The sequence below is a fragment of the Engystomops pustulosus genome, chromosome 1 (assembly GCF_040894005.1).
Source record: "Engystomops pustulosus chromosome 1, aEngPut4.maternal, whole genome shotgun sequence".
NCBI lineage: Eukaryota > Metazoa > Chordata > Amphibia > Anura > Leptodactylidae > Engystomops > Engystomops pustulosus.
Window position 1 is genome coordinate 129,234,337 of NC_092411.1, and position 16,973 is coordinate 129,251,309.

At 40.1% G+C, this 16,973-nt stretch overlaps 1 protein-coding gene across 13 annotated transcripts in view; it reads right to left on the reverse strand.

Annotated features, from left to right (window-relative positions):
- The window catches only part of ELAVL2 (ELAV like RNA binding protein 2), a 155,583-nt gene that overhangs the window by 38,458 nt on the left and 100,152 nt on the right, over positions 1–16,973 (reverse strand). The window lies entirely within an intron of this gene.

Sequence of the window (16,973 nt, forward strand, 5' to 3'; positions counted from 1 at the left end):
TTTAATATAATTTTTTTTTTTTTACTTTTTTTTATTTATTTTTTTTACTATTTTACAGACTCCCTAGGGTACTTTAACCCTAGGTTGTCTGATTGATCCTACCATATACTGCCATACTACAGTATGGCAGTATATGGGGATTTTGCATACCATCTATTATAATGTGCAGATCGCACATTATAATAGATAGCCTCGATCATGACAGCCTGGGATCTTTGTGTGATCCCAGGCTGTCATGGCAACGGATCGCCGCTCCCCGGTGACGTCACGGGGAGTGACGATCGGAGCCAAGATGGCGGCGCCCACGCGCCGCCGGCTCTTTAATGCCGCCGGCAGCTTTGCCGGCGGCAATCAAAGGGTTAACACCCGCGATCGGTGCAAGCACCGATCGCGGGTGTTAGCGACGGGCGTTTGCTTCATTATGAAGCAAATGCCCGGTGAGTATGAAGAGGGCTCAGCCTGTGAGCCCTCTTCATACTCCCCCATGCGCAGTAAGACGTAAGGGTACGTCTTATTGCGCTATGGGGTTAAAGATACCTTATAGCATGTAGTAAATTCTGTTCTTATAACACTGGTGTGCCTGCCGCATATTGAATTATCACTTAAAGGAGGTAAAAGTTTAAAAACTTTTTTTTTTATTTTTATTTGAAAGTGAAAAAAAGGCTTTTGTAATTTATAGTACTTTTTTAGTTTTCAAATTAACGCAAAATGAACATTAATAATAAATTTCCTATATGTATTGGTCGTTGTGATATATACAGTGCCTACAAGTAGTATTCAACCCCCTGCAGATTTAGCAGGTTTGATAAGAAGCAAATAAGTTAGAGCCTTCAAACTTCAAACAAGAGCAGGATTTATTAACAGATGCATAAACCTTACAAATCAAAAAGTTATGTTGCTCAGTTAAATTTTGATAAATTTTAAACATAAAAGTGTAGGTCAATTATTATTATTAAACACCTAGGTTTAATATTTTGTGGAATAATCCTTGTTTGCAATTAAAGCTAATAATCGTCTTTTATAAGACCTGATCAGGCCGGCACAGGTCTCTGGAGTTATCTTGGCCCACTCCTCCATGCAGATCTTCTCCAAGTTATCTAGGTTCTTTGGGTGTCTCATGAGGACTTTAATCTTGAGCTCCTTCCACAAGTTTTCAATTGGGTTAAGGTCAGGAGACTGACTAGGCCACTGCAACACCTTGATTTTTTTCCCTCTTGAACCAGGCCTTTGTTTTCTTGGCTGTGTTCTTTGGGTCGTTGTCTTGTTGGAAGATGAAATGACGACGCATCTTAACATCCTTGAAGGAGGTTCTTGGCCAAAATCTCCAAGTAGGCCGTGCTATCCATCTTCCCATGGATGCGGACCAGATGGCCAGGCCCCTTGGCTGAGAAGAAGCCCCACAGCATGATGCTGCCACCACCATGCTTGACTGTAGGGATGGTATTCTTGGGGTCGTATGCAGTGCCGTCCAGTCTCCAAACGTCACGTGTGGTTGGCACCAAAGATCTCAATCTTGGTCTCATCAGACTAGAGAACCTTGAACCAGTCTGTCTCAGAGTCCTCCAAGTGATCATGAGCAAACTGTAAACGAGCCTTGACATGACACTTTGAAAGTAAAGGTACCTTATGTGCTCGTCTGGAACGGAGACCATTGCGGTGGAGTACGTTATTTATGGTATTGACTGAAACCAATGTCTCAGCTGCAATGAGATCTTCCTGAAGCTCCTTCCTTGTTGTCCTTGGGTTAGCCTTGACTCTTCGGACAAGCCTGGCCTCGGCACGGGAAGAAACTTTCAAAGGCTGTCCAGGCCGTGGAAGGCTAACAGTAGTTCCATAAGCCTTCCACTTCCGGATGATGCTACCAACAGTGGAGACAGGTAGGCCCAACTCCTTAGAAAGGGTTTTGTACCCCTTGCCAGCCTTGTGACCCTCCACGATCTCGTCCCTAATGGCCTTGGAATACTCCTTTGTCTTTCCCATGTTGACCATGTATGAGTGCTGTTCACAAGTTCGGGGAGGGTCTTAAATAGTCAGAAAAGGCTGGAAAAACAGATAACGAATCCAAACATGTGAAGCTCATTGTTCTTTGTGCCTGAACTACTACTTAATACTTTAGAGGGAACCAAACAGAATTCCGGTGGTTTGAGGGGTTGAATAATAATTGACCCATATGTTTAAAATTTATTAAAATTTAACTGAGCAACATAACTTTTTGGTTTGTAAGATTGATGCATCTGTTAATAAATCCTGCTCTTGTTTGAAGTCTGAAGGCTATAACTTGTTTGCTTCTTATCAAACCTGCTAAATCTGCAGGGGGTTGAATACTACTTGTAGGCACTGTAATAGGTATAGTCTCAGGCATACGGGGCAACTATGGCGTTGCCTTTTTGTAGTGTAATGGGGGATTGTTTTTTATTATATGGGGAAATGTCAATATATTATTATGAATATTAATGAATATTTTGTGTGATTTTACTTTGTATGGCCCCCATAAGGTCATAAAAGACCCCTGAGGGACATTTTCACTTTAAATTTTACTATTTAATTTTTTTTTCTTTTACAAGTTTTCTCCTGTAACAGAACTAAGTGTAACTATAGATGCATAAAGAGCCTCCGTTACAGAGGAAAACCACCACCGGTCACTGGTGGTGCTGATCAGAGCTGTATTGGGTCTAATTAGCTCTGGTTAACCCCTTTAGACCACGATGGCGCGATGCTGTGAGAAGCAGTAATAAACCGCATCTCCCTAGGGTCTCTGTGTGTTTCTGGAAACCAGAACCCAGGCCTGCGCCCAAGGCTAGCGTGAGAGCAGTAGAAAGCTGGAGCGAAGTCTAAACACACTACTGCAGACTCAGAACCTGCACCCACTGATGTCTAAAATCAGTGGGCAATCCTATAAATAAATAATAAAATTTAAAAAAAATAAATTTTGCCATTCAATATTTGTGTTTAGGATTTTTTCCTGCTATTTTATTACTTTATATTATTATGATTTAGAGTGCAAGGGCCCTGCACATGATTTATAAATTTATAGATTTATTTTATTTCTATTAAAGTATATTGGACTAAATGCTTTTATTTCATACAATAGATCATTTTAGTGCCTACACATTGTTTATTACTGTGGATAAAAAAATCATTACCGTATATACCCGAGTATAAGCCGAGTTTCTTAGCACAATTTTTGTGCTGAAAATTCCCCACCCGAGTATTCCCCACTCAGCTTATACTCGGGTATTAAAAAAACCAACCAAAAAAAAAAACCAACAACTCGGTACTCACCATTCCGACGGCCCGAGCAGGTCCGCGGCAGCTCCGTCTGCAGTCCCTCTTACTACATGCCGGCGCCAGGTCGTCGATGGCTCCGTGCCCGCGTCCTGACCGGCACACAACTATGCAGTGCCTCTACTTACTTCATGCCGGCGCCAAGTCCGCGACGGCTCCGTGCCCGCGACCCGACCGGCACACAACTATGATGTCAGCAGCAGCTGACATCATAGTTGTGTGCCGGTCAGGTCGCGGGCACAGAGCAGTCGCAGACCTGGTGCCGGCATGAAGTAAGAAGAGGCACTGCAGGCGGAGCTGCCGCTGCTCGGAATGGTGAGTACCGAGTTTTTTTTTTTTTACAGGCTGCTACAGAGGGCTGGCAGGCTATTACTTGCAGGGGGCTGGCAGGCTATTACTTGCAGGGGGCTGGCAGGCTATTACTTGCAGGGGGCTGGCAGGCTATATACTACAGGGGGCTGGCAGGCTATATACTACAGGGGGCTGGCAGGCTATATACTACAGGGGGCTGGCAGGCTATATACTACAGGGGGCTGGCAAGCTATATACTACAGGGGGCTGGCAAGCTATATACTACAGGGGGCTGGCAAGCTATATACTACAGGGGGCTGGCAAGCTATATACTGGGGCTGTGACATATGCATTTCCCACCCTCTGCTTATATTCGAGTCAATAGGTTTTCCCATTTCTTAGTGGTAAAATTAGGGGTCTCGGCTTATACTCGAGTATATACGGTAAACGAAATACAAATTGGTCAGACATGATGCAATTGGCCTCTCTGAAGCTGTTAGAAAAGTTTATGAAAAGATGGTGGCGTAGAGCCTGAAAATCTGTTACCTGTTTCTGCAGACTACAAAAGGGAACACATAGACATCTCTTCCCCACCCCATCTACACTTCCTCCAAATATATTTAAATATATTCCTCGACTTTCCCTTTTCACTGTTTGGTTCTGAAACCTGAACCAAACAGACAACATATAAAATAATGTGATATAGAGGAATACATTTCTGGAGGTGGCCTTAGGAGAAATATGCAACAAGTTTAGACTATCTCCAAGGAAATCAGGATTTACTTTGTCATTTTGCTTTTTTCCCCTTTATCTTCTAACTGTTTTGCCGAAACAGCTTTTTATAAGAACGGATATTTTATTTGTTAAAACTTATACTTTAATGTTGGCCTCTGTATGTTCTAAGAATCTATAGCCTTGTGTAGAGTAGGACGACTGTCTATAGTAGGAGAAATGCTACCCCAGAAATTATAAATGCCACAGTACAGCAATATATAGCACCCAAGCAACCAAATACTGCATTCAGTGGGGACACTAATACTGAAGAGCCCCCAGAGCATAAAACTAATACTGTAGTGCAGAAAAAAAAAATCCTCTCCTCTCCAGACTCCTCTTTCCTATCCTGCACCACACTGCAGCTTCTGTTTTCCTCCATGTGCCACTCTGCATCCCACGCTTTTTGAGCAGAGCAGGAGCGTACCCGGGAGCAATAAGGCACTTGGAAGGAATGCCTGCATTTATCTCAAACACTGCTAGAGTAACCAGGGAAAACAGACAAGATTTTTGCCTTTTTTTGGAGCTGGAGTCTAAATCAAAGTTTTGGAAATAAAGGAGTCTAAGTTGTAGTTGAAGGTTTGGCTTACCGACTCCACAGCCCTGCTTCACTGACCCCTCTTTTCTCCAGAAATCTGGTGAACCTTGATTATGTATACACAGTAGTGGATTAAAATGTATGCTATTTGGGAGAAAGCCATTGGCCCAAGCCTTCTAGGGGGCCCATGGCCAACAAAACCAGCCAAATTTCATACTGAGAAAGGCCTTCACCTCCTGCAGTCAGGCTTATTTGCCCACTCTATGCATGTGGACTAACCCAGCCCTGCCTTCCAGATCTCCAGATCAGAAAATTACATCACAATTAGTAGGTAGGACTGCATAGAGTGGGCAAAGCAGCCTAACTGCAGGAGGTGGAGTTCCCGAACTTCCTACAAAAGAATATAAGTAAAAGTACACATACTCTCCTATACTCCTCTTTACCTCGATTCTGGTGCTAGTCTTCTTCAAGTTTGATACATTGTAAACGCCTGAAAAAAAAGTTGAATGTGTGCTGCACTTTATGTACATGCTTGGAAGTATCATGTCAAGCACTGCTAGAGTGATCAGGAAAATGGGACTGTGAAATCTGAGTCTAACAATTTTGGTGGAGCTGAAGTTCGGGAAACTGGGGAGTCTTGGCTAAACGACTCCATAGCCCTGTCTCCATGTCTGAGGAAGTCTCTGTTCTATACCGAAATGTCACATCTGTGTATAGCAGCTTTCATCTATTGCAAATAAAGGATTAATGAAGTTCCAGGTGGTTGTTTCTACATAAAACGAGAGGCATCCTACTTGGGAACCCACAGTAGATGAGCAAGATGATCGTTATCTCTAGTTTGTTAACGTTATGTGAATCATACCTGACTGAAAAAGACAACAGGTTTAATTTTTTATCGTGTAGTTAATAGAAAGTTAATAAAATTGAATTAATAGATGTGTCTTAGCCATTTATTTGAAGCATACTTATTTATTGGAAGCATAAAAAGGTTTAAATAATGCCAATATGAGTTAATAGGGAGGGATTGTTAGGTCACAACACAAGAGTACGTACAGTAATATATACATAAAAGTAATCTCCACATACCTTCTTTTTTAGGAAATGGCAGTTTGTAAATCCGCAAAGCATGGCAGAAAAGAAAATGCAGGTGAATGAGTAGGAGGGGACATTTTTTTTTAATAGAAATTTTAAAAAAACAATTTAAATAAGGCAAACATGCATTTTAGTGCATGAGAGAACATTTACATTTGGGATGGAAAAAAAATCTGCAAAAAGGTAGTGTTTTTCTAAGTGATAATAGAAGATAATGGCTCACTTGAACACTTAATTCTCCTTATTTCAAAGCATAAGAAATAAAAGGTCTAAAATAAATTGAAACATTTGCAAGCTTAGTTGGCTTTACAAATAAGCCACATAAGTTAGGGGGTTGTCCACTTTCTGCAAATAATTTATATGGTTTGTGTAAGGAAAAATTATACAATTTTTCAATATACTTTATCAATTCTTCACTGTATTCAAGATCTGTGCTTGCTGTCCTGCTATAGAAAGCTTATCTGTTAAAATCCAGTGGATAGAAACCTGTCTATGGTCATGTGATGGACATGCAGGGGCACGAGCCATTATCGCAGACTCATGATACAAACGGCTTTTGTACCTGCCTGTCCAACACATCACATGGACAGATTTCTATCCACTAGATCTAAACAGAGAAGCTTTCTATAGAATGAACAAGCACAAATCTTGAATACTGCAAGGAACTGATATATAATTTTCCAATATACTTTCTGTAACTTTTCCTTACCCAAACCATGTCAATTTGTGGACAGTGGACAACCCTTTTAATTTCCCCATTATCCACAATAAACTTTACAAAAGCTAATAATGTTCTTAATACAAAGATGTCAACCATTTTTGATAATGCATTTGATTGCACAGGCCTGGAAGATGCATGCCCCACACAGTTCACATCTCCGTTATGTCTCCAGTTATTTGCATCAGTTATTTTGAGACAAAACCAGGAGTGGTTGAACACCAAACAGTTGCAAGTCTTTCCACTAAGTTCTTTATGTTAAACCACTCCAGATTTTGGTGCAGATAATGCAAGACTTCTGAGGACCACCATATAGACAACGCCACGCATATTTAAAAAAATCTGACAAAAACAACATTTGCTTCTGTATGAAGTCAGTGGTACAATAAGTCAACACTCCTGAAGGGAATGTTACTACTAAGGGTACTGTGACCTTGTCAGGGCTCACAGGACAAAATTAGTGTTACACATTGGAGGGTCCCGGCACCACCTTACTACTCATTCCATTTTAATAGTAACAAAGGAACAGCAGAGCAGATTTATAAGATAAGATTATCAGAATTGTTATTTAATGGAGCATGGCAATTATTGATATAACCAATTTCTATTGAGTTGTGTCACCAGTTTGATTTGAAATGCTTCCTTTTCGGATAAGTTGGAAAACTGCCTTAAAATAGTTCAAAACCCTTAATTGTGATGCACAGCATTTAAGGTGTAAATTACGCCAGAATTCTGGCATAGTGATCGCCCCCTCACTCACCTCCACATGAACGTGTTTCTGGATATTGTTTCATTCTTGGCCAGAGCAATTTTTACAATTTTGACATGTACAAATACAACCTAAATTACAGCATAAAGAATTCTGCTAAACCCAAACAAACCATATAATATTCTGAAAGTAGGCACTTACCACATTTTCAAAAGTGCATTAAGGAATTTATAGGGATTGAATCAAAATTGCATGAAGGTGTCCAAGTGTAAAATTTTATTAAACATGCATAAACATTTATGGAAAAATGTGCCTCAAACAGAAATCAACTTTACACTTCCTACATGTAACAGATGAACATTTGTAGTGATCAGATACCTCATGGTCATCTATTCATTCGAATAAATCATATCACTAAATCAAATAACAAAAAATCTGCATTTCAGCGAGAAATTTTAAGAGTCACAACCTGCAAAGTATAGCGATTAAAGCAGAAAACCTGTCAATTGCATTTGTCTTAACAATTGACAGCCTGTGCCACTATCATACAGCTTTGTAACAAACACAAATTAAACCGAAAATGCTATGACAACATACAATTTTTACATAAATCTCAGAACAAAGCAGAGGCTTACACACAAATAGGGATGCAAAAATAATAACAGAAAGGACAGTTTTATATATACACCACAACACACCACACCAATAAGAATTAACAAAAGCCATGCAATATTTGGTTGCAATCCACAAATGTGTTTTATATATCTACAACACAAAGTAAAAAGCTCAAAACACAGCCAGCCATGTATACAAAATTAACTATTTAACACACACAACCACCTTAATGCAATTTTGCAGCAAATGTTTACTAAAATATGTACACATCTAGGCTACTTCTATACAGAAAATGTACTTTCCTAAATACAGTAAGATGTGAGGAGTTCATACATTCCCCACATATATGGGGAATATTCACCAAAATATGCAGCAAACGGGATGTTAAATCCACAGGGTACCAAATAATTTTTGCTGAAAATTGCACCAAGCTTCAAACAGATTTTATTTAGATGGGTGTAATATGTGCACTGCGATGGAAACTTCCATGGTTTATAAGAATTTGAGCAAGAACACCATTACATAGGTGTTGATCATGTAGGGATGGTGTGCTCTCCGATTGTTCTGCGTAGGAGAGGGTTAACATCAAGAACAATAGTTAAAGGGGTTTTCCATGAAATAAAATACACAAATCTCAATCCCCTAGTGATGTTAACACAGATCATTAACTTTTTACATCACAATTTTACTCAGTTTTATTACTGTTTTAGCTCCTATCACTCCCTAGGCTCGTCAGTGCAAAATTCCAGGATGTGGGACTCTCTAAGCAGACACATTATGATCCATCCAGTTCTATGAGCTGAAAATGTGGTAATATTATCAGGGTAAAGGTTTATATACACTTTAATTTACCTTCTGAACATTAGGGCACATTTACTTACTCGGTCCAGTCACGATCCAGCGGCACGTTCTCCGACGAGGATTCGGGTCTGCCAGGATTCACTAAGGTCCGTGCACCCGATATCCACCAGGTGTTGATGCTGCGCCGAAGTCTGCCGGAGTTCACCTTCTTCGTCCCGGTGCATGCGAGTGCTGATCTTGCTACACAAACTCTTTAAATTCCGAGTTTTTTTCCGAATCCCGAAACAGCTTCCTCTGATACGACCACCTTACATTTTGGCAGCAGTGGCCAGGCATGCGCTATTGAGCTCTGCTTCAGGAATCATTACCACAGGATAGCGGTGTAATTCCTGGACATTTCATGTACAAAAACCTTTTATTTGTGCAATCACTCCAGCAGAAGTGGCCGTATCCGAGGAAGCTCTCTCATTTCTAAGGGACTACATGACTACATTTATGAGAAATTATCTTCACACAGGAACATTTTTTTTAATAACATCCATTTGAAGAAATGTTTATATATGGCAAATGAATTCAATTAAATGTAAATGCCCAGATGGGAATACCCCTTTAAACTGCCCTGCCACACACCCCTCCACTTTTCTCCTCCATGCACTGACCCCTCAACACAGATATCTCTGAGGGGTCTATGCTCTTAACCCCTTAACGACTTGGCCTTTTTTAGTTTTTTCACTTCCATTTTTCACTCCCCACCTTCAAAAATCTATAACTTTTTTATTTTTCCACAAAGAGCTCTGTTATGGCTTATTTTCTGCGTAACAAATTGCACTTCGTAGTGACGGTATTTAATATTCCATGGTGCGTACTGGGAAGCAGGAAAAAAATTCCAAATGCAGTGAAAATGGTGAAAAAACACATTTGCGATGTTTTCTTGTGGGCTTGGATTTTACAGCTTTCACTGTGTGCCACAAATGACATGTCTACTTTATTCTTTGGGTTGCTACGATTATGTGGATACCAAATTTGTATAGGTTTTATAATGTTTTCATACATTTAAAAAAATGAAAACCTCCTGTACAAAATTTTTTTTTTTTGATTTTGCCGTCTTCTGGCGGCAATAACTTTTTTATACTTTGGTGAACAGAGCTGTGGGTGGTGTAATTTTTTGCGACTTTTGATGGCGTTTTCATTGCTATCATTTTTAGGACTGTGCGACCTTTTGATCACTTATTAATTTTTTTAAATTTTTCCAAAATGGCAAAAAAATGTCATTTTTGACTTTGGACGCTATTTTCCGTTACGGGGTTAAACGCAGCGAAAAACCGTTATTATATTTTGATAGATCGGACGCGGGGATACCTAATGTGTTTATGATTTTTACTGTTTATTAATATTAATATCAGTTCCAGGGAAAGGGGGGTGATTTGAATTTTTAGGTTTTTTTATTAAAATTTTTTTTTTTTTAACTTTTTTTTACTTTTACTATTTTTCAGACTCCCTAGGGTACTTTAACCCTAGGTTGTCTGATCGATCCTACCATATACTGCCATACTGCAATATGGCAGTATACAGGCAGTCCCCAGGTTACATACAAGATAGGGTCTGTAGGTTTGTTCTTAAGTTGAATTTGTATGCAAGTCGAAACAGTATATTTTATAATGGTAGATCCAGACAAAAAAAAAATTAGCCCCAGTGACAATTGAAATTTCAAAATTTTTTGCTGTAATTGGACCAAGGATTATCAATAAAACTTCATTACAGACACCTTACAGCTGATCATTACAGTTTGGGACTAAAGTAAAGCATCCAGAGAGGTCACAGGGGGCAGAGGTCTCTGTCCTCAACTATGAGTCGTCTGTAAGTCGGGTGTCCTTAAGTAGGGGACCGCCTGTATGGGGATTTTACTCCTCATTCATTACAATGTGCTGATAGCACATTGTAATGAATGGTTAAAACGAGACAGCTTCATGGCAACGGATCACCGCTCCCCGTGACGTCATCGGGGAGCGATGATCCGCGGCAAGATGGCGGCGCCCATGCGGCACCATCTTTCTGAAGCCTCCGGCAGCATTGCCGGCGGCGATCGTAGTGAAAGCAGCAAAGACTTACCGGCTATGGAGAGGGCTCGGCCCGAGAGCCCTCTCCATGCACCCGGACCCGGCGCGCGCCGTACTAGTACGGCACGCGTCGGGAAGGGGTTAAAGATTGCTCTGCCCCCTAATCGTGATAGGTCCTGCCCCCTCAGTGACATCAAACCCACTACACCCAAATAGTGATGATCACATGAACTGCCCAGGCAGGTACAGGACATGTGCTGTGGGCATGTGACCAGCAGCCATTTTTTAATGGGTTATTTGAATATTAAATTATGCTTATTCTTGAAACACCCCTTTAAAAAAGGGAACCTGTCCTCAGGAGCCCTTTTTATGGCTCCTCCATGTCCCCATACAAAATAGTGTGCAGGTTTCCAAAGTGTTTTTATAATAAAACATGTTCCCAATAAAAAGAAAAGTTAGATGTAAGTTTACCTTTAGCTCCATCGTGCGTTTAATTCAAATTAAAAAAACATATCCCTTTGGATGACCTCAACCTAACTGTTTTTACCTCAAACTAACTGCTCCATGTAAATCTGCATGACTAGGCTATATTTACAGTGCCCCTTTTTGCGATTGCCGGATTCTGCATGAGGAAGAGGGCAATGGACATAAACAGCCACTGGTTTTTAGAAAATGATTTATTTAACCCCTTAAGGACGCAGACAGTTTACAGCTTAAGGCTCAGCCCCATTTTTTGTATTTTGACATTCGCTTTATATGGTTATAACTTTTGAACACTTATCAAAACAATGCCCACATGTTGGTGTTCCCACAGGTTAGTGGTAAATGTTGGATGATGAGTGTTGCGTTATTTACAAAAAGAAAAATTTAGAATTTTTTTTAAAAATTTGCCATTTTCAAAATCATTGCATTTTAAGGCAGATTTACCACCTAAATAAGTTGCTGAATAGCATTTCCCATAGGTTTGCTTTACATTTTCATAATTTTTGAAATGTCTGGTAATGTATTTTGATGTCATGTGGCTTACATATCGATTTTCTGTATTTTCAGCATTTACTATTTTGGGGACAAATACGGTTTTGAATTAAATTTTACATATTTAACATCAAAAACACCCTATATAATCAACCCATTTTTAAATCTGCAGCCCCCCCCCCCCAACAGCTTTTAGGAAGATTGTTAACCCTTTGACATCTTCATAGTAATTGAATCAAAATGGAGATGAAATTTAGAATGGGCAATTTTGGGGGTTATATGTTAACCTTAAAATTTACACATATCCAAATTATGCAAGTTATGCAATTTCTCCCCTCCAAATGTGGCCGTTACTTGTTTTATGGGCACACAGCGAGGCGGAGGAGGGAAATAGTGCCCTGCAGCTCCCAGGATTTTCGTTTACTCATTGGCCCCTTTTGTAGGCTATGATTTTTGCTTGTTCATTATTGGGGCCACGTGATGGCTTTTTTTTTTGCAAGATGAGATGCTTTTTCCTGTGTTACCATCTTGGGGTTGGTATCCCCTATTCTTGAAAATGTAGGATCTACTTTTTGAGGGCTGGAATAGAAAAGCATCAATTCTGTACTGGATTTTTTCTTTTTGGTGTTCACTGTATAGCCTAATAGTCATGTTATCTTTATTCTTTGGGTCGATACAATTACAGGGATACCATACTTGAATTTTTTTTCTTACGTTTTACTAAATTTGCCAAATAAAACACTAATGTGGGGAAAATATCATTTTTGCATTGCAGTCTTCCAAGTGGCATAACATTTTTACTTTTTTGGCTACGGAGCTGGTTGATGGCTTGTTTTTTGCGGGGCATGTTGTACTTTGCAACAGTATTCTGGATTACATATGTTTTTTTGTTCACCTTTCATTGCATTTTTGTGGGATTCAATAGGTAGAAAAAAGATAATTTTTGGCGAGTTTTCAACAGTTTTTTTTTAGCGGCGTTCATCATGCGGCTTCAATAATTATTTAATTTTATTCTATGGGTTGTTACGGAAGCGGTGATACTATATATATGTGGGGTTTGTTAGACTGTTTTTTGTGTTATAGGTCTCTTTATATGTTATGTGTTTACAGGCATTTTTTATTGATTAATTACTTCATTTTTAATTGAAAAAACTTTTTTTTTACTAGTTCCAACATGGGACTTGAACAAGCAATCATCTGATTTCTTGTTCATGATAATACTCTGCAATACTGATGTATTGCAGGGTATTAGCAGCGTCAGCCTATATACACATGCATAAGGTGACTTTCAAGCAGTGCCTACAGGCAGCTCTGGGATCCTGATTGGACCCCAGGGCTGCCATAGCAACGACCGTCGCCACCCTGAAGACTGTGCTTGGTAGTGGTGGTGGTGGGGCAGTTTGGTGGCAATCGTGGGGGAAAGACCCCCAGAAGGCATGTTAAATGCGGCAGTCGCGCTGACTGCAGCATTTAACTGGTTAAAGAGAACCCGTCAGGCAAAATAAGCCCCATAAACTAAATATATTTTCATAAACTGCCATTAGAGAGCATTGCCTCTATCCCTTCATTGTCCCTCTACATGCCTGTAAACTTATGCAATGAGGTCCTAAAGCTAAGAAAATGACCTGTGAAATGTCCAATGAGTCATTAGCAAATGGGAGGTACAGCCACACCCCCCAGTATTTGACTGCTTGTATAATGCTGTGATGGCTGCTCCATGTGCTTGCTGGTGGCCATGCCCCCTGCTGCCTGTGTGTGTAGGAGAGATACAACAGCTCCAGGCAGCCATGTTGTAGCAGAACATGTCAGGTACTTGTGTAGCTGATGTCTGTGTCTCTGTGTATTAGGAGGATGCTGCATGTCATCAGATGCAGCACACACACTGGCAATGCTTTACTATAGATTACACAGACATGAGCAGGGGGAGGAGAGGGGAGGGGGTAACAGGAGTGACATCACTGCCTCAGACCATGTGACCAGCCTCATTTACATAATAAAGAAACGATGATTTTGCAATTATCATTGTATGAATTGACTAGATTAAGGCTGTGATGGAATCCTTGTAAGCTGCTCCAACAGGTAGAAGTAACAGGACAAGTGACACAGACCTGATGACAGGTGTCCTTTAAACACCCGCGATCGGAGCCCACTCCGACCACGGGTGTTCCACTGGTATGACAGCTGTTAGCTACAGCCGGCACCCCGTGTATCCCAATGCCGGTTCGGCTCTGAGCCGGATATTATGCCGAGAACTGATAAATTGCCACCAATTGAATGACAAGAACACATCGTAGGATTCCCCCAGCAGAGGAATGCTGAGCCGAAAATGAAACACATGAAAACATCCAGCCCCAAAGTCTGCACCAAAAGCAGAAAGGCATGAATAAATCCACATTCCTGGCATAATGAATTGTGCCCCCTCATGCCACACTCACACCAATTGAGATTAAGGGGTGGGAGAATAGACCAATCCAACCAAATTGGCTAAAACCTGTGCCAAAAACCTGCTGCGGGTTTTAGCTGATTCCTCATTCAGGATCTAGATTAGAGAGGACATACATATGTATTGAACTGTGTTAGCTCAATAGCTTAAACAAGTGATCAGAGGATTGCTTGTTCAAGTCAACCTGTCAAATAAAGTTTTAAAATAAAATAACTTTTAAATTTTTTTTTAATTAAATAAAGTGAATGTCCCTTAAACTACATATGTACTTTATCAGCTGTGTATGAGACAACACTAGATCCCCCAAAAATCCCCACATATTTGGTATGGTCGTGACCGTAACAATCTATACAATAAATGGGAAGCATTATTTTAACTGCTTGGTGAACGCTGTATAAAAAAAAAAAAAAAAAAAAAAATGAAAAACTTGCCATGTGATTTTCTCTATTTTGTTTTTCTTCAGTAAAATTGGACAAACTATATAAATGAGCTATCACTGTAATCATAGCGATCCATAGAAGATAGAAGATTTTTTTTTATGGTACAGTGAAAGTCTCCCCTATGTTATGGGGATTTAGTATTATTTAGGCCTCTCATAGTGACTTGAAAGCTGAGCAGGTCCCACAAAAGTATGATTTTGCGTTTTGAACGAAAATGTGAAATCACACCTAAAGTTCTAAACCCCATAACATACTACAAATATGAGAGGACGCATAAAAAAAAAAAAAAATCATGCCAACATAAAGCAGACATTTGGTAAGTGTTATCAAGTTTTTTTGACATCATAAAAATGTCAAAATTAGAAAATTTTGAATTTCTTAAAAGAATATTTAAAAATGTTCAAATATCCTCTTTTCCTATAAACAAAAAAACCCAAATTTTTCAACTAACTCAAAGTGCAATATGTCATGTGAAAAAAAAATCTCAAAATCACTGGGATATGTAAAAGCGTAAAGTTATAACCACTTATAGTAACAGATTTGAAAAAATGGGCCGTGTCCAGATGGTACAAAATGGCCAAGTTGTTAAAGGCGATTTTTTTCCATCCAATGTCTATATGACATAACAGAATATTGATATGTCAAATACATGATACATTTGGGTCCCAGATATCATATGAAAGGGGAGATACTCCTGTTTAATATGACACCCAGATTGTGTTTCTAGTTGTCAGGCTGTGTGAAGTTGACCACTGTCAAGATGTTTAGAATCATCATTTCTGCACAGGAGTTGTCCAAATAGCATGTATATAGCCGTATGGAAGTCATGAAAGGGGTCAAAGGAAATCCTCTGTCTAATATGTTCTTGAACAGCGTCACTAACAGAATATTTTACAAGGCAAAATCCTGCATCAAGTGGGTTCAGATCTGATTTTCTCAAAAAAAAAAAAAAAAAAAATTAAAATAAGATAACATGATGCGCGGTCACAACTCCGAAACAGGCGCGGGCCTGCTCTTCTGCGCATGCGCAGACGGCAGGATCGCCAGACGAGGGCGCGCAGCTACGCGGAGCTGCGCGCCGAAGATGGGTGAGTAGGAGGGGTAAAGTGGCTACCGGGGCGTGGAGTAGCCGCCTCGTGTAATCTCATATGCGGCTACTCCATATATTTGAATAAATATCAAATTAAAGTTATCAAAAAAGTGCAGGGACGTGAGGATTAGCCCTTAAAAGGGCTATCCTCACGTCCCATTGATCCACCTACCACCCAATCTACCTTTATAGGTAGATTTGTGGTGGTAGGTTCCCTTTAAGGGATGGTTGTTTCTGCCGCACATGGCCTTTCTTAGCCATGCAGGTTCTTTCTGAAGCCTGAAACAAAAGCCACTCAACATAGATTACACTTTATAATCTGATATGAAAAAAAAAAGTTTTATACACTTGTTAAAAATAGGTCCAAACCCAAAGCGGAAAACAGATTAGCTTTAGCAGTCCTGCTCTTGGTTGGTCCAGTTTATATAGAGGGCACTCCATATACACGTCAACGCGCGGGAGAGGAAGAGGGGGCGAGCGCCGTTTGCCCCTCTCCATAGAAAATAGTAGCCGCACGGCTGTCAATACAGCCGAAGATCGAGCAGGCTATCTTTTTGCGGCCACGGCTCAAAACGGTGATTGCTTGTCAAGCTCACTGTACCGAGCCTGTGCTCCACAGCAGTCTATGGGGGACATATGTACAACCCTGACGTGTGCATGAGCCCTAAAAAGGTGTCTCCATACACCTGCATGTGGGCCTTAATTGGCAAAGTCTCTGTGAGGAGAGCTCTTACTTCCCAACCATCAACCAATTATGACAGTTGGAATTTATTCTCCACCTCTCAAGCAATCTGTGTTGTCCATTTAAGCAACTAATATTTTAATAAGGCCTTATACTGTCAGGCAGGTGGTCTTATCTCAAGCAAACAGCAAAGAGCATAATTCCAATACAGGGTGCCAAAATTAGAGAAAACATTTCGAATGAAGCAGCCTTTACTAAAAGGAGAAAGTGGAGATGGAGGAAGGTCAAGTTTTAAAGAGCATCTGGCTTCATTTTCATTTGCTTTTATATGTGCACTGTATATGGAATAAAATGTCTTACATTACAGTCTTTAATCACTTCATTAGACATTTATTAGGACCAAACTTTCTACTGCTTCCAAATATGAAATATGCAATGTCATTAAACTAAATTATGACTCTTAGCT